The following is a 19,569-nucleotide window of genomic DNA, read 5'->3' on the forward strand; positions in this document are numbered from 1 at the left end:
GTGCAGAAGATAAACGGGGAGGAGTTTTCCCACGTAGAAGGTAATTTCATGAAAGAGTGTCTAAAAAATGTTTAAAAAGCACTTATTTTATAGCAACGGGCAGTTAGAGAATTTTTGTCTTGCGTTGTTTCCCCTGTTTTCTCTGGAAATGTTCATTTCAGTCGTTTTTCATTTGGCCGTTTTTTCATCACAGGAGCAAAGTCATATAGGGTAGGAGTCTGTAAATAGCACTAAAAAGTAGGCGCCAGGAAAAATTTGTGCTCAGCGCTAGTCTATAAGGGGGTCTCTGGGCTGAGCGCTCTTTATAGAATAGCACTCATGGGCCCTTTTACTAAGCTGCTGTAAAAAGTGGCCTACGGTAGTTTGGATGCGGGAAATTGGTGCGTGCTGGGCCATTTTTTTACCGTGTCAGTAAATGGCTGTGAGCTAAAATTGAAAGTAGCGAGTGGCTATTTACTGCCTGAGCCCTAACCACCACCCTTTGACCTAGTGGTAGGGGCTCACATGTAACTCGCACGGTAATCATGCAGCGCACCCCAGTGTGGCCATGCTGCTGATTACCGCCGGGAACACCTCTCACCTCCCATATTTTCTACCGTGGGAAACAGCACTTGACAACTTTGAAATTACCGCCGGGTGCTTGCGCTACCGGGGCAGTAGCGTTGATTTGGCCCGTGCTACCCACATGTTAGTCCTAACGCTGTTTAGTAAAAGGGCCCCTTAGTGCATATTATTACACCTAACTCTGAGTGCAAGAACTTACACCAACTGAAATCTGGTGTAACTTCTGCTGTGTAACTTGGGTGCAGCCCTCGAATTCTATAACACTGCACGTAATTCTTTGAAATGTCCTCGAATTGCCCATGCTCCACCCATAGCAATGCTTCCTTTTGGGTTGCGTGTGAGAGGATTTGAACACTCAACGTGTAATTAAACTCTGGAATTTGTTGCTGGAGAAAGTTGTAAAAGCAGTTAGCTTAGCAGGGTTTTAAAAAAAGGTTTGGCTAATTTCATAAAAGAAATGTCCGTAAGCCATTATTAACATGGCCTTGGGGAAAATCCACTGCTTATTTCAAGGATAAGCACCATAAAATGGTATTCTACTGTTTTGAAATCTTTCCAGGTACCTGTGACCTGGGTTGGCCACTGTTGGAAACAGGATACTGGGCTTGATGGACCTTTGGTCTATCCCAGTATGGCAAATGCTTATGTTCTTATGATCTTTATAGAATCACATGCAGCCAGCTCCATGCACATATCCAAATTAAAGTCAATTAATGTCAATAGTTTACAGTTTATTAACATTTAATATACAACCCAGCCCTCGCGGATTAGGACAGTTTACAATATAATATAAAATAGTAGAAAAGAATGACATAAAATTAACAGAAAAGACAAAAATCATTCATTCCAAAAAAAGGAGAAAAAAAAATAAATCATTATTACAAATTAATTACTGATTGTTGATAATGGCTCATTAAGGGAGCCCTTTTACAAAGGCACGCCACAAATGGGCTTTGGTAGTGTACTGGACGTGCGCTGGACCATTTCTCCAGCGAGTCTGGAAAAAATGGTTTTTTGGGGAGGCCAGGAAAAGGATGTGTGGCAAAATGAAAACCACCGAGAGTCTGTTTATGGCTTGAGCCCTTAACACCACTCACTGACTTAGCGGTAAGCTCATGCGTTACCCACACAGTAACCGTCCAGTGCACGCCAGCTGCCAGTTACTACTGGGAATGCCCCTGCAGTAGAAAATTATTTTCTACCGCATGTTTTTGGCATGTGCCAAACTCAGAATTAGTGGCAGGTACATGCGCTAGCTGAGCGGTATTGCCGATTTGATGCGTGCTGCACACACGTATGCCCTTGTATGCCTTTGTAAAAGGGCTCCTAACTCATTTATTTGTGTGTGGACCTCAGAATCTCATGCAATTCTTGGTACCTACATTTGGGCATCATTTATAGAATTTAGGGGATAGTGCACACTCTTTTGAAAGTGTGGAAAACTGGCACACTCTTCCTGATAGTGTACACACATGTGTGTGCTATTTGCACAAGTGCAGTGGTTTGCTTGTAAATTCACATAGAACAAGAGTATTTTAAGTTCTAAAAGCATTAACTCCTGAATTCTGTAAAAATTGCACGTGCCCAATTTGTGTGTGCAATTTAATTACATAATGAGCCAATTTGTACCAATAATTGGCTTTTTATCAAGGACTTATTGGCACTAATTAGATTTAATTAGAACTTGTGTGTAAATTTTATATGTGGCCCAAAAGAGGGGGCGTGGAAATGGGAGAGTCACGGCCATTTTGGGGCTGATCGGGGGTGCAGTTTTCAGTTATGCATGGCATTTTAGAATATGGGGACTTCACGCATAAATTTAGGTGCGGCATTTACACCGCATTTTTGTTGATGGAAATGGCAGTGCCTAAATTTACACACAAACCCTGGGCAGAAGTGTTGTTCTATAAACCATGCCTAACTTTAAGCGTGGTTTATAGAATAGCGCTATTTTTGGTGCTGATTTTAGATGGTGGGTAGAGATGGTAAGTCAGACTCTGGTTGGTTCAGGATGGGGAGATTAATTGATTATGGAGCCTTTTTATGAAGTGGTGGTAAGCCCAACATGGGCTTACCGCTCGCTAAAAGGGAAGTACCACTGGGCTACTGCAGCAGCCTGGCAGTAGTTCCTATCTCCAGCATGCACCATTTCTGGTGCTGCAAAAATATTTCGAGTCTTGTAGTGCCAATGTTTAATCAGGCAGTGCCATGTGCTGTCCGGTTACCGTCGGGTTAGCATGGGAGCCCTTACTGCCACCTCAATGGGTAGCGGTAATTGCTCCCCCCCTAAAAAATGGCAGCATGACAAGTGGTTGACTTGCCGCACAGCCATTTCTTTAAGAAAAGTGAAACCTGCCTTTTACTTGCTGTGGTAAAAAGGGGGTCTCAGCACATGTCAAAAACATGCACCAAGGCCAACACAAGCCCCCTTTTGCCACAGCTTCATAAAAGGACCCATGTGGTTGCAATTATTATTCTTATTATGTTTTTTTGCAATTGTTATTATTCTTATTATGTTTTTAGTTAGTGTTGAACGGATTGTAAACCACATTGATCATCTTACGATGGGAATGCAGTATAAGAAAAACCCGTAGATAAATAAATAAATAAATGCCTCCCCCAGACTGCTGGAGACTGAGGGCATGAAAGTAGATGGACAAATGTACATTTTCTCCACTTTTTATTCGCTTCTGCTAGCCACCTGCTGCTTACCACTGTGGGAGACAGGTTGCCAGGCTGGCTGGATCTTTTCATTTGGTCCATTTCAGCAGTTTTTATGTAATGGGAGAGAAAAGTGAAGGTTTGGCTATTTAAGGTTTTTTTTTCCTAAAATAAGAAAACAGCTTTTCTTAATGCAAGATACAAAGCACAACATTTAAAACCCACTAAGTGGCAGCAATAAACTACAGTGACCACAGAGTCTGACATTTCTGAAAATAGAACAGCAGCAGAGAATTGCAAGTCCTGTTTTGCACACTGAACACATTCCTTCTATTCTAGTAGATAAGGCAGGCGGGGGTGGGGCAGAGAGAGAAGTTGAACAACAAGCCTTCTTGATAAATGATAGCAAAACGAGATGCCTCTGTGAAGCACACATTTAAACCATGACAACTGACCAGACGCAGTTGAGAAGAGTTGCTTTCCGGTTAAATGTACATCCAATGGTGTAGCTACAGGGGGTCTTGGGGCCTGGGCACCCCAAATTGGATCCGGGGCCCCTTGTTTGGCTGGCTGTTGTTCCCAACCCCCAATGAAGCCTTTTTCCAATGCTGTTCTCTACGCATTGCGTGCCATGCTTCTCACGCTGCCTGCATGCTCGTTTTTAGCGAAGTTCAGCATGCGCAAAGTGTTGCACATGCCCAGTTTCACTAAAACCAAGCATGCAAGTGACGTGAGGGGAAGCAGGGCAGGCAATGTGCAGAGAACAGCATTTGAGAAAGGCTTCAGCTGGCCCTCCCCCCCGCCAGCCAAGGTATGTGGGGTTGCGGCCAGGGGCATAGCTAGGAGGGGCCACAGGGTCATAGGCCCCTGCAGATTTAGCCCTGGCCGCCCTGCTTTCACCCCCCCTACCGCCGACCACCACATTTGACCCCCCCCTCCTGCCGCTGCTAACCCTCTCCCCCTACGCCATCAGGTACCTTTGCTGGTGGGGGTTCCCAACCTCCTCCAGCCGAAGTCCTCTTCAGCGCCGGTCTCCGGCGCATTGCTGATCTGTATGTAGGAACGTGCGGGACGTCAGGACTCACAGAAACAGAATCCAGATCAGCGAATGCACCGGACTCGGAGACCAGCGCTGAAGTGGATTTCGGCTGGCGGGGGTTGGAGACCCTGCCAGCAAAGGTACCTGGCGGAGGCAGGGGAGGATTGGCGGTGGGGGGTTGAAAGGGATGGGGGAAGGGCAGCACACCGGGGGGGGGGGGGTGTCAAAAGTGGCGGGGGTTCAGCGGTGCTGGGGGCACTAAAATGTGCCCCCTCACCTCGGGCTCTGGACCCCCCTCCCGCCTGGCTATGCCCCTGGTTGCAGCAGGGAGGCGGGCCAAATTGTGCCCCCCCCCCACTTTGAGCTCCAGACACCCCAAACGTTGAGGTCTGGCTACACCCCTGCGTACATCTGCCCTTGGTATTAGAGACAGTATGAGAAATTATCAGTGTCAAAGCCACCACACAGCAATAAACTGAAGATTTAGCCACTAATCTTTAAGATCAATACCAGAGAAAAATATTTTAAATTCATTTTTAGAATTTTTGGACTTTCCCCCCTACTTTCAGGTATTTTTTGTGTTTAATTTCAGAAATTTATTTTAATAAAAATAATTTTTAAATGCATTAGAACTTTTAAACATGTAAATCAATTGTGAATGTACATTAACACAGTAACATATAAATGATGGCAGGTAAACATTAAGGGGTTGATGCAGAAAGCCTCCTGGTACAGCCGGTTTATCATGCAGCTCTACCACGAAACTGTTAAAACTATTGCTTCAAAACAACAGTGGTATGCTACAAGCAATGAGCATGCAAATTACAGCCACATTATAATGGCAGCAGTAATCTGCAGCTCCTTGAAAAATGTCACCCTTCCTGTCAGTACCTGAGTGAGGATTAATACAATTTGCTATTTAGTGAAAAATATACCCTAATAAAACACCTTTCATTCTTTGAACCTGACATATACATATATGCTCCAACATTCTGAGTATTGTACTCCTTAGGGGTGACGGAACAGGTGAATAAGTCATTCTCTGGTTATACCCCTAAGCTCTCTAGTTACTCATGCTGCGCTGGGTAAAATATTGGTAGGCCATAGCCCCAGTGGTTCACACCATTCTGCTGTCTATGGTACTCCCATCCATCCCACATCAGCCTTTTAAGATGCTGATTTGATTTTTCTTAAATGTAGAAAACTAAGTACATAAGTATTGCCATACTGGAAAAGACCAAAGGTCCATCAAGCCCAGCATCCTGTTTCCAACAGTGGCCAATCCAGGTCACAATTATCTGACAAGATCCCCAAAAATGTACAAAACATTCTATACTGCTTAGAACCTTTTCCGGAGGTGCGAAGGCGGTAGAACGAGAGGACATGAAATGAGATTGAAGGGGAGCAGACTCAAGAAAAATGTCAGGAAGTATTTTTTCACGGAGAGAGTAGTGGATGCTTGGAATGCCCTCCCGTGGGAGGTGGTGGAAATGAAAACGGTAACAGAATTCAAACACGTGTGGGATAAACATAAAGGAATCCTGTTCAGAAGGAATGGATCCTAAGGAGCTTAGCCGAGATTGGGTTGCAGAGCCAGCCGGTGGTGGGAGGCGAGGATAGTGCTGGGCAGACTTATACGGTCTGTGCCAGAGCCAGTGGTGGGAGGCGGGGCTGGTGGTTGGGGGGCGGGGATAGTGCTGGGCAGACTTATATGGTCTGTGCCCTGAAGAGGATAGGTACAAATCAAAGTAGGGTATACACAAAAAGTAGCACATATGAGTTTGTCTTGTTGGGCAGACTGGATGGACCATGCAGGTCTTTTTCTGCCGTCATTTTACTATGTTCATCGCATGCCCCCTAGTCTTAGTATTTTTTGAAAGCGTAATCAGATGCTTCACATCTACCCGTTCCACTCCACTCATTATTTTATAGACCTCTATCATATCTCCCCTCAGCCGCCTTTTCTCCAAGCTGAAGAGCCCTAGCCGATTTAGCCTTTCCTCATAGGGAAGTCGTCCCATCCCCTTTATCATTTTCGTCCCCCATCTCTGCACCTTTTCTAACTGTGGGCTTCATTTTCATAGATCATAAGATGTGCCAAACTGGATGAAAGTGAAGATCTATCAGCTCAATATCCTGTCTCTGACAGTGGCCAGTCTGGGTCTCAAACACCTAGCAGGATCCCAAAGAATAATCTGTTCCATGGTGCATATAGGATGGCATCCCGAAGTTCACCTGGCTAATCATTTCTGGACTTTTCCACTAGCAACATCTAACTCTCCTTGTAAGCCAAGCCATTCTAGGTGTCTTTTGACCATATCTGCTGGTACCAAATACCAAAAATTGATATTGAGTGAAAAATACTTTCTCTGTTTTTTTCTATCTGCTACTTATCAGTTTCAAGGTGTGCCCGATTACCACTGGGTACACTCCTGTGTTAAAAAAAAAAATTGTCGCACCGGATATGATGGCACTATAGGGGTGGGAAATACCACTGGGCTGCTGTGGGAGCCTGGTGGTACTTCCTGTTTAGCGAGTGGTAAGCCCTGTTGGGTTTACCGCCGGTTAGTAAAAGGGGCTCTTAGGTGCCAATATTTAAACCTGCTTATAGCAGGACTAATGGCACCCATATACAGTTAGGCATAGCTTAATGATTATATAAAGGATGCACACTTTATAGAATCACCCTAAATGCGTTTCATTTTTGGTGCCGAGTTTTAGGTGCAATTTATAGAATTATTTGTAGGTGAAATGAACCTTCTGCTGGAGGGGCCTATTAGGCTTATTTTTGAAAGAGAAGGGCGCCCATCTTTCAACACAAATCGGAAGATGGGCGTCCTTCTCTCAGGGTCACCCAAATCAGCATAATCGAAAGCCGATTTTGGGTGTCCCCAACTGCTTTCCATCGCGGGGATGACCAAAGTTCCCGGGGGCGTGTCGGAAGCGTAGCGAAGGCGGAACTGCGGTGTGCTTAACACATGGGCGTCCTCGGCTGATAATGGAAAAAAGAAGGGCGTCCCTGACGAACACTTGGCTGACTTTACTTGGTCCATTTTTTCTTGCGACCAAGCCACAAAAAGGTACCCAAACTGACTAGATGACCACTGGAGGGAATCAGGGATGACCTCCCCTTACTCCTCCAGTGGTCACTAACCCCCTCCCACCCTAAAAAAAAAATTTTTTTAAATATTTTTTGTCAGCCTCTATGCCAGTCTCAAATGTCATACCCAGCCCCCTAACAGTAATATGCAGGTCCCTGGAGCAGTTTTAGTGGGTACTGCAGTGCACTTCAGGCAGGCGGATCCAGGCCCATCCCCCCCACCTGTTACACTTGTGGTGGTAAATGTGAGCCCTTCAAAACCCACCCAAAACCCACTGTACCCACATGTAGGTGCCCCCCTTCACCCCTTAGGGCTATGGTAGTGTTGTACAGTTGTGGGGAGTGGCTTTTGGGGGGCTCAGCACACAAGGTAAGGAAGCTATGCACCTGGGAGCAATTTATAAAGTCCACTGCAGTGTCCCCTAGGGTGCCCGGTTGGTGTCCTGGCATGTCAGGGGGACCAGTGTACTACGAATGCTAGCTCCTCCCACGACCAAATGGCTTGGATTTGGTCGTTTCTGAGATGGGCGTCCTCAGTTTCTATTATCGCTGAAAACCGGGGATGACCCTCTCTAAGGACGACCATCTCTAAGGTCGAACTAAATGTTGAGATTTGGGCGTCCCCGACCGTATTATCGAAACGAAAGATGGATGTCCATCTTGTTTCGATAATACGGGTTTCCCCCCCCCCCTTCGCCGGTACGTCCTGAGAGGACGCCCTCAGGAAAACTTGGGCGCCCCGTTTGATTATGCCCCTCCACGTGATCTCATAACTGCATATAGACAAATGTGTTTAGATACTTCTTAAGCTAATCTAATAAAAGGTATTGCATCCTGAAAATAATCCAGTTTTCCCCAGGACCAATCCAGTGACTAGAATTGCACACCACTGCTTAAATTAGAGTGAGTCACCCTTCTATAAACAGAAAGTTGGCCAGCAGGCCTGGGCTAGTTAATGATGGGGCTAAACTAGAGTCTTTGCTTATTCATTGACCACACGCAGGGTCTCTCTGGGACTGGGTTGAGAAGCACTGGTTTTCTGTTATTTCCTTTCCTTTTAGATTTACAGAAGCACTTTCTTTAAGACTTAAAGGTTGGCATTTTTATATTTTGCTGGTTTTTTTGCCATGGACATATTTAAGCTGTCAACTTGATGTGTTTTACCATTCTTAAATTAAACCAAGAAGAATTTGAGTGAGGACAAGGCGCCTTCCCTCTGTTTTTCTGCTCATAGAGCACATCAGGAAGGGAACTTGGGCATCTTCTGTATCTTGTCCATCCTCCATGGGACTGAGCATCAGTAGAGCAGGCTTACATGAGTTAATACAGTACTAATCGTTTCAAAAGCGCCAAGCCATTACTCCAAAACCTACACTGGATACTGAAAAAAGCACGTATATCCTTCAAGATATGCACTCTGGCCTATAGAATAATATTCAGTCTTGCACCAGAATACATGTCAAACCTAATAGACCTACCTCAAAGCAATGCACTCAATAGCGCAAGAACCTACCTCACCCTACACTTTCCCAGATGTCAAGGCCTAAAATACAAATCTGCATACTCGACCTACATCTGCCCCAAGATCTGAAACACTACACCAAATGTCATAAAATGCATGAATAAGTACTTAACGTTCCGAAAACAGCTGAAAACCTACCTTTTCAGAAACTTTTTCTCTGCCAAACCAAAATAAACAACATGAGCACCAACCAAAACACCTCAACACCTGACCAATGACAAAAAACAAACACAGCTCACACACTAATGTAACTATTCTAACTGATATTAATTGTAAAACCACATTGAACCGACAACCTGATTGGAAAATGTGGGGTACAAATACAGAAATAAATAAATTAATGAATTAAGGTGACTGTCCTATCTAGTGGCAACAATTAAAGCAATTTGTGCTCAAAGCTAAGGTTTGCAAGTAATTATGTCTGCACTTGTGTTTTTAATAAAACAGCAAACAAACAGAAAACAAACAGCAAACAGAAAAATGTAAGTATAATGAAAATAATGAAGCTACAAATGCGAAGCAGAAAATTGCACCTAGGAAAAGAAAGGCTTATAAAAATACATTGTTGAAATGTGAAAGAATATGTTTATAAGTTAGGGCCTGTTATACACGTTGGCAAATTAATATTTTGGCCTCTGGAGGTCAAATAGCAGGACATATATATGCATTCTAAAAGAAAAATAAACTCAAAGACTTTGGTCCACTGAAGGACCTGTCCAGTAGATCTTTGGAGGTAGGAATGGTCCAATAGAACTGAAGAAGAGACAATCAGGCTTATTTTCGAAAGAGAAGGACGCCCATCTTTCGACACAAATCGGAAGATGGGCGTCCTTCTCTCAGGGTCGCCCAAATCGGCATAATCGAAAGCCGATTTTGGGCACCCCCAACTGCTTTCCGTCGTGGGGACAACCAAAGTTCCTGGGGGCATGTTGGAGGAGTAGTGAAGGCGGGACTGGGGCGTGCTTAACACATGAGCGTCCTCGACCCATAATCGAAAAAAGAAGGGTGTCCCTGACAAGTACTTGGACGACTTTATTTGGTCCTTTTTTTGTTACGACCAAGTCATGAAAAGGTGCCCGAACTGACCAGATGACCACCGGAGGGAATCGGGGATGACCTCCCCTTACTCCCCCAGTGGTCACTAACCCCCTCCCACCCTCAAAAAATTTTTTTCAAAATATTTTTTGCCAGCCTGTATGCCAGCCTCAAATGTCATACTCAGGTACATCGCAGCAGTATGCAGGTCCCTGGAGCAGTTTTAGTGGGTGCAGTGCACTTCAGGCAGGCGGACCCAGGCCCATCCCCCCCTACCTGTTACACTTGTGGTGGTAAATGTGAGCCCTCCAAAACCCACCAGAAACCCACTGTACCCACATCTAGGTGCCCCCCTTCACCCGTAAGGACTATGGTAGTGGTGTACAGTTGTGGGTAGTGGGTTTTGGCGGGGTTTTGGGAGGCTCAGCACACAAGGTAAGGGAGCTATGTACTTGGGAGCTTTTTCTGAAGTCCACTGCAGTGCCCCCTAGGGTGCCCAGTTGGTGTCCTGGCATGTGAGGGGGACCAGTGCACTACGAATGCTGGTTCCTCCCACGACCAAAGGGCTTGCATTTGGTGGTTTCTGAGATGGGCGTCCCTGGTTTCCATTATCGCCGAAAATCAGGAATGACCAAGTCTAGGAATGACCATCTCTAAGGATGACCTAAATTTCAAGATTTGGGTGTTCCTGACCGTATTATCGAAATAAAAGATAGACGCCCATCTTGTTTCAATAATACGGGTTTACCTGCCCCTTCACCGGGACGTCCTGCGAGGACATCCTCAGGAAACTTGGGCGCCCATTTCAATTATGCCCCTTAATGTGATTCTTCTTTATTAAAGTGGTTGTAGAGAGAAAGTTTCAAACTACAGGCTGGTCAGTTTTACTTTAGTGGCAGGAACATTAATGGGCATTCTACAGAAGGAAATGATAATGCATGATCTGCAGGAGTTGAAAAAGCATGGTTTTATCAGGCTTGTCATTCAAACAAATCTTGATTTCCTTGAGTAAATAAAGAATTTGATCAAGGACATGCTTGGGATGTGGTTTCCTGGATTTCAGAAAAGCTTTTGATAAAAATTAATAAACTGAGCAGTCTGGTGTTAGGTCTTAAGGTAGTAGACTGGATTACTAGTAGACAGCTGAAGATAGTGGAAAATGGAGATTACACTGAGGAAAGAAAACTGATTTGTAGAGTCTCAGAAATCGGTCTTGCAGCTGCTTCTGTTCAATATCTTTGTGAATGATACCACAGAGATGTTAGAAGGTAAAGTTTGCCTTTTTGTGGAGGACACAAAGATTTGAAACAGTGGCCAACCTTGAGAGAATAGGGCAGAATGAGAAGAAAGCTTCAACAATGATTGCATGCTTGGCAGTTAAAAATCAGTTGCCAAAAAAGAAACTATTTGTCTACATTGATGATAAGAAAATACCTCAGACTGTTTATGGTCCTGGTAACTCACTGGCCAAACAGACTAGAGTCGCAATCGTTGGTCACAATGCTACTACTACTACAAATCATTTCTATAGCGCTACCAGTCGTATGCAGCGCTTCACAATTGAACATGAAGAAAAGACAGTCCCTGCTCAAAAGAGCTTACAATCTAAATCAGGACAGACAGACAGGACAAATAAGGGATAAGGGTAGGACAGACAGATAGGACACATAGGGAAAAGGGACTATTGAAGAGAGGAAGACAAGGTTATGAGCAGGTGACTACTACTACTACTACTATTTAGCATTTCTATAGCGCTACAAGGCATACGCAGTGCTGTACAAACATAGAAGAAAGACAGTCCCTGCTCAAGTTAGGAATTAAAAGCAGCATCAAACAGGTAGGCCTTTAGCCCGGATTTGAAGGCAGCCAGGGATGGAGCTTGACGTAATGGCTCAGGAAATTTATTCCAGGCATAAGGTGCGGCGAGATAAAAGGAATGGAGTCTGGAGTTAGCGATGGAGGAGAAGGGTGCAATTAGGAGAGATTTGCCTAGTGAACGGAGTTTCTGGGAAGGAGTGTAGGGAGAGATGAGGGTGGAGAGGTAGTGAGGGGCAGCAGAGTGAATGCACTTATAAGTTAATAAGAGGAGCTTGAACTGTATACAGAAACAGATAGGGAGCCAGTGAAATGACTTCAGAAGAGGGCTGATATGGGCATAGCGACTTTGGCGAAATATTAATCGTGCAGCAGAATTTTGAACAGATTGAAGAGGAGAGAGATGGCTGAGTGGAAGACATGTGAGAAACAAGTTGAAGTAGTCCAAGCGTGAGGTGATGAGAGTGTGGATGAGGGTTCTGGTAGCGTGCTCAGAAAGGAGAGGGAGAATTTTGGCAATATTTTAGAGGAAGAAATGACAGGTTTTTGCAATTTGTTGGATATGTGCAGAGAAGGAGAGGGGGAGTTGAAGATGACCCCAAGGTTACGAGTAGATGAGACAGGAAGAATGAGCGTGTTGTCGACAGAAATAGAGAGTGGGGGAAGGGGAGAGGTTGGTTTAGGTAGGAAGATAAGGAGCTCAGTTTTGGACTATTGAGCTTCAGGTGGCAGTGAGACATCCAGGCAGCAAAGTCAGACAGGCAGGCAGGCTGCTCTTACGGTTCATATTTTGCAATGTGTCTTAATTAAAGAAAGTAAAGTCTAGTTCAAGTCATACCACCATACTTGTACTATATGGTTAGCAATTACTGGTTCATCAAATGTGGAAAAATAGAAACTGTTCATAGCTTAAATCTGTTGCAATGCTGGCAAGTCTTCATCAGCAGTGTTATGATATTAATCTTGTACCAAACATTCCCGATGAGGTCCCCCATTTCACAACATGCTCCTTCAGAAGGAATATCACTTTGAAAGCGCCATGCAATGGAAGAAACGCTGCACCTCTAAAAATGGCATCTGGAATCTGTTTCATGTACTTGAATCCCTACACAGCTGTCAGACTGACTGCTGGTTGGCTCAAAGAGTGCCATGTACTGTAGTTTCAATGAAACATACATCGCAATAAAGCTGTAGTTAAAACATTAATAAATATCCAAATGATTTGTCCATGTCAACCTGAACATTTCATACCTAACTAATCCATTTTTAATTGCCCCCAAATCCCTTGTAAATGGAAAGTGATACAATTTTATAGTAACCCAAAAAAAATCTAATTACTATGGCGGGGCATTTTCAAGATGACATCTAAATCCGATTTTGGATGTTTTGGGAAAAAATGTCTAAAACTCCAGTAGTGAACATGACCATTTTCTAACCAGAAAAAACATCCAACTTTTTGTTTTGAAAATAGCCATTTGCTAGATGTTTTTTGTGCTCAGTGTGTCTTATCTTTTAAGACCATTTTTGAAAAACAAAACAAACCCCCTGAATGTACAAGCAGGATTGAATACGATAGAAGTCTGGATGTCAAAATACAGTCTGGGTCCAATATCCAAAGTTAGTTATCTGGACAGCAGCAGCTACTGCATAGAGAAGAAGTGCTGACTGGCGCCATCCACGGAATTTCAGTGGCATTATCTGGATAGTGCCGTGGACAATCATTACAGATTGCACTAGTGCTATCCGAATAGTGCTTGAGAGGTCCAGTAGTAGAGCCTGGGCAGAGCCAGGATTTATCCAGAGACCTGCAATATTCAGTGCCAATATTTATTTAATTTTATTTAAAACATTTATAACCCATATTTATGGCTGAGTGGAAGACATGTGAGAAACAAGTTGAAGTAGTCCAAGCGTGAGGTGATGAGAGTGTGGATGAGGGTTCTGGTAGCGTGCTCAGAAAGGAGAGAGAGAATTTTGGCGATATTTTAGAGGAAGAAATGACAGGTTTTTGCAATTTGTTAGATATGTGCAGAGAAGGAGAGGGGGAGTTGAAGATGACCCCAAGGTTACGAGTAGATGAGAAAGGAAGAATGAGCTCATGGCGAGGAACAAATTAACATACACAATTATAACAACAAAAATCATACAATACAAAATAAATAAAAATAAAAATTGATTTTACATCAAAGCTCAAAGCAATACCACCAAGCTCACTGCTATCATGGTACATCAGTTGTACTTCAAGCATAAAAATAACTCTCCCAATAATTTAGGAGAGAGAAATTGTTATCTGGACAATGATGCTGAATATTGTTGATATTGGCAGCAGTTAGTGCTGAATACCTGGTTATAATTTTAAACTCCAGGACTGATGTTTAAAAGACATTCAGACTGCAGAATTGAAATAGTGCCCCATTAGATTTTTTTCTGTTAATTCATTGCAGTATATGAATACCTGCTTATAAAGGTATGATTGTATTAATTTTTATTGCTCATTGATGTCTAATTTTTGTAGTTTACATTTTTATGCTTAACAGGATTTTTTCATGTATCTATTGCTTCTCTTCTTGGACTGCATTTTGTGAGAAAGTTGGAAAAAGATTAACAAACAAGCAAATAACATGCTCACTTTGGTAAGTTAACACCAGATGAGCACATACTGAAATTTAGGATAAGCTTGGTAACCCTTCATTTTTTTTTTTAAATTTATTTGTTACATTTGTATCCCACATTTTCCCACCTATTTGTAGGCTCAATGTGGCTTACATAGTACCAGAGAAGCGTTTGAAGACTCCGGTGTAAACAAATACAAAGTGATATTGTGGTAAGATAAAGTTCATGTGGCACAGCCACATTAGGGAATCATACAACGGAAGAGTTGTGTTATGTCCATTACGTACTTTAGTTTTGTTGTGTTGCATTGGTAGGGTATGCTTTTTTAAACAGGTTAGTTTTTAGTTTATTTCCGGAAGTTTAGGTGGTCGTACATAGTTTTCAAGGCTTTTGGTAATGCATTCCACAGTTGTGTGCTTATGTAGGAGAAACTGGATGCGTAAGTTGATTTGTATTTGAGTCCTTTGCAGCTTGGGTAGTGCAGATTTAGGTACGTTCGTTTTGATTCGGATGTGTTTCTAGTTGGTAGGTCAATCAGGTCTGTCATGTATCCCGGGGCTTCACCGTAGATAATTTTGTGAACCAGAGTGCAGATTTTGAAAGCAATGCATTCTTTGATTGGGAGCCAGTGTAGTTTTTCGCGGAGGGGTTTTGCGCTTTCAAATCGCGTTTTCCAAAGATAAGTCCAGCTGCCGTGTTTTGAGCGGTCTGAAGTTTCTTTAATGTTTGTTCTTTGCATCCCGCATAAATTCCATTGCAGTAGTCTAAATGGCTTAGTACCATTGATTGTATCAGGTTGCAAAATGGTTTCCTCGGGAAGAATTGTTTCACGCGTTTGAGTTTCCACATTGAGTGGAACATTTTCTTTGTTGTGGATGCCACTTGGCTCTCTAGTGTTAGGTTGCGGTCCAATGTAACGCCAAGGATTTTCAGGCTGTCTGAGATAGGGAGGGTGTAATCTGGGGTGTTGATAATTCTGGGGTTGTCCACACTGTGTTGGGATGAGAGGATAAGACAGTGTGTTTTTTCTTTGTTGAGTTTTAGTTGAAATGCATTTGCCCAAGAGTCCATGATATTCAAGCTGATCATTATTTCGTTGGTGATTTCTGTCAGTTTAGATTTGTAAGGAATGAATATTGTGACATCGTCTGCATAGATGAAAGGGTTAAGGCCTTGGTTGGATAAGGACTTGGCTAGTGGGGTCATCATTAGGTTGAAGAGGATCGGTGATAGCGGTGATCCTTGTGGTACTCCGCAGTCTGCTTTCCATGGTGATGATATGTTTGAGTTTGATTTTACTTGATATGTTCTTGTGTACAATAATCCTTAATTTGCATGTACAAGTACACAAATTTGCATACTCATGCTAATATCTTTTCAGACCCTCTTCAATGTGTATGATAAGGTCTTTCTGCATATGGATGCATAAACTATATAGGCCCCCTAGTGGTCAGACAGAGTACAGGCATTCCAAGTTCCAGAGTGGGTTATAAAATAAATGTAAAAGCCTCCTGTAGCATTAAATTAAAGCCTCAAGGGACTGAAATTCAATAGAGACCAGTTCCACTGAGCCGAAAGCTCTAAAAAGGAGCAAGGAGTAACTGCTGGGCCCAACAAGATTGAGACGAATCAAATGAAAGGAACCCCCTTCACCCAAAATAGTTTAAGGTCTTAACAAAATGACAGATGATTTCGTTTGAATTCATTGTATGCCCTTCTTGCATACTATTATTCCAAGTCGAACATAGCTGCCACTTTTTCTTCAGGGTACAGCTGCACCTCTACCCCCCTCGCCCTCACAGAAATAGGTACCGTGCTGGTAAGCTTGCAAAATGTTTTTGACAATACAAACACACCACAAGGTAAGAAACTGCAAACCTGAATGGAAAACTAGACCACACTTCATATTTCTAAAAAGTAACATGCGTATTTTTAAAAGTGATAAACAAAAGACCACCCCCACAATCTCTGTCTGTTTTGCACTGCATTTCACATTCATAGTACACTCTTGTAGTCAAAAATGATACCTGTAAAGGTCACCATTTGCAGTGCACTGAGTTTTTTTTCCATCCCCCTCCCCTCCAAATGGCTGCTTGTTGGTCTGTTTCATCGTTCTTTTTGCCTTTCTTTCAAGAAGGGGCAAAAGGTTGTTTGGGGAGATGTGGTGGTGGGAGGTGAGTCAGATTCATCATGCAATGGTGATATGTGGCAGCCAAATTTAGGCCCCCTGATTGAGGGGTTCCATAAAGAGCCTTGCTGTATGGTGACCCCCCACTGAGGAACATCACTGTAATGGCTGGACTGAACTTTGTTGGAAGGGGAAAGATAATAGGGGGAAAATGACCCCTTGGGTAGCACAAATGAAAGCTCATAGTGCCAGATCTCAACCTGATTCCAATTCAAAGGAGCAGGAGGGAATTGCCAAGTCATAAGAAATGGGTTGATATTCAAAGCAGTTTAGCTGGCTAGAAAGTTAAATCGCAGTGAAATCACCTGTTTGGGGCTAACTAGCTATTTTCAGACGCACTTAATCAATGATTGCCACTGGAAATGTCTGGTAGTGGTTAGTGTAAGTCTACCAAATGGATCCAGATTCACATGACAGGGTTGATCCAGTCCTGGGTTTTTTCCCCAGTGCATGCTGGGATTTATAGCCTTGCTTTTCTTAGGGAATATAATGGGGAAATCAGAACTACAAATCTCTGCATGCAACAAGGTAAACCCAGCACTGGATCAACCTTGTCCTATGAATCTGGATTCAATTGGCAGCCTTAGGTTAGCGTCTAACTGAAATCTGGCTGTTTTGGGGCATTTTGGGGCACTTGGCTGGTTAAGTGCAGAACCAGCCAAGGTCACTGCATAAACGTCAGTCCTATCTTTATGCGGTGCCCCATAGCCAGTACTGAATATTGCACTTAAATGGCTATGGTCTGGACATGGCTCAGCACTGAATTTCCAGGCATAACCCCAGCAGAGGTCAGCACAATGCTGAGCACCATCGGCTGAATATGGGCCTGCAGTACATAAGAATAGCCATACTGGGTCAGACCAATGGTCCATCTAGTCCAGTATCCTGCTTCCAGCAGTGGCAAACCAGGCCACAAGTACCTGGCAGAAACCCAAATAGTAGCAACATTCCATTTAGAATCTCAAAAAATAACAAGATTCCAGAACCCCAAAGAGTAACAAGATTCCAGAATCCCAAATAGTAGCAATATTCCATGCTACCAATCCCAGGGCATGCAGTGACTCCCCCATGTCCATCTCAATAACAGACTGGACTTTTCCTCCAGGAACTTGTCCAAATCTTTTTTTAAACCCAGATATGCTAACCACCGTTACCAGACCTTAACCATTCTTTGAGTGAAAAAATATTTCCTCCTATTTGTTTTAAAAGTATTTCCATGCAATTTCATTGAGTGTCCCCTGGTCTTTCTTCTTTTTGAATGAGTGAAAAATCGATTCACTTCCACCCGCTCCACATCACTCAGGATTTTGTAAACCTCAATCATATTCCCCCTCAGCTATCTTTTTTCCAAGCTGAAGAGCCCTAACTTTTTATCTTTTCCTCATATGGGAGCAGTTCCATCCCCTCTATCATTTTGGTCCTTCTTCTTTGAATCTTTTTTAATTCTGCTATATCTTTTGTTGGGATACAGAGACCAGAACTGAACACAATACTCAAGGTGAGGTCGCACCGTGGAGCAAGAAAAATGAAGTTTACTGTGCAAAGAAGGAAGACTCCTAAAATACACTTTAGAACAGTGGCTGGCAAAAACAAAATAAAAAACAGAAAAAGAAAAAAGCACAACGAACAAACAAAATAACCCAACTTCTCTGAGACCATCTATGTCATAAGAAACAAACAAACAACCCCCCCCCCCCCCAACTTCTCAGAGATCCATCCATGTCACAAGAAACAAACATGTGCCTGGTGTGTCAAACAAAAGGATGGATCTGGTCACGCCAATGAAAACTTGCCTTAGGGTGGTGTCCGACATGCCGGTTTGACTTCTCTACAATATCCCTCCCATTAACATTTCCTAATCTTGTTGGGCAGCTCTGTGAATCACATACACTAGGAAATGAGCAGAACAGGTGATGGAATTCAAAGGTGCTTGTGATGCTGGCACTGTTGAGTGTAGAACAAATGGAGTTGTGTGATGGGTAAGAATGTGTTCATGTGCTGCCATATGGCATATGTTCCCAGGGTTACTGATTCCTGTGTTAGAGGTGAGGAATCTTCCAAATGCCTTTGTGTTTGTGCATTTAGATTATGCATCTATAGGCAGTTAGTTCTGCAGGGCTCCTAGAAAATAATATCGCTGGTATTCCAGTCATCTATAGGAAGGGAGGCAAATTTCTTATATTCCAATAAGGACCAGCTTTACCCTTCTTGGTGAGTGTCATCAAAGATGCATAATAGGCAGGGCTGCCAAGAGACAGAGCTGGGCCTGGGGCAGGGCTGTTGCCCCCTTCACTCAGGCCGCTACCTCCCCCGCACCTTCCTGTGTCTGCTTCTCCCTTGGTCTGTCACTTTCCTGCTCTTGTGTGCCAGGACCTGGATTATCACATTGTGTAATACAATCACCCAAGTCTGGACACATAGGAGCAGGAGAGGGACAGACCAAGAGAGCAGAACTCTTGGAGACCAGGCCCAGGGAATCTTCAGCTGTCCTAACTTTACCCGCTTAACTTATGCGGGCCTTAGCTGAATACAACCGAGGCCCAGGTAAGCCCTGGTTCCTCCCCAGCGCTACCCCTTGGCTCGCCCCTGACCGGCCCACTTTTTTTGAGGCCGGTCAGAGGCCAGTCACTTCCCACTTTAGTGTCACTGAATATCTGTGGTTGGGAGGCAACAGGTCATTTAAGTGGGCAGGAGAGACACCTGCCCGCTTAAATCACTTTGAACATCGGCCCCAATATTAATACACAGTATAACACCACCCCTCCCCTCCCCTCCCCTCCCCGGTTTAAAGCTCTTAACCCTGATCAGAAACAAGGAATTCCCTATGAGAATCTAGAAATGTATCAAACAGATCAGGGTCAAAAATACTTAGCTGAATAAATACACCCAAATCCAAAACTTCAGAAAACAGAGGTGTTTTCTGTGACTATTCCTGCACTTTCAACATTTGCTTCCTACCAGTGGCATAGCTATGGGTGGGCCTGGGTAGGCACAGGCCCACCCAGTGGCAGCACACCACATTAACATCTCCT

Source organism: Microcaecilia unicolor, chromosome 8 (assembly GCF_901765095.1).
Source record: "Microcaecilia unicolor chromosome 8, aMicUni1.1, whole genome shotgun sequence".
In the NCBI taxonomy this organism is placed as follows: Eukaryota; Metazoa; Chordata; class Amphibia; order Gymnophiona; family Siphonopidae; genus Microcaecilia; species Microcaecilia unicolor.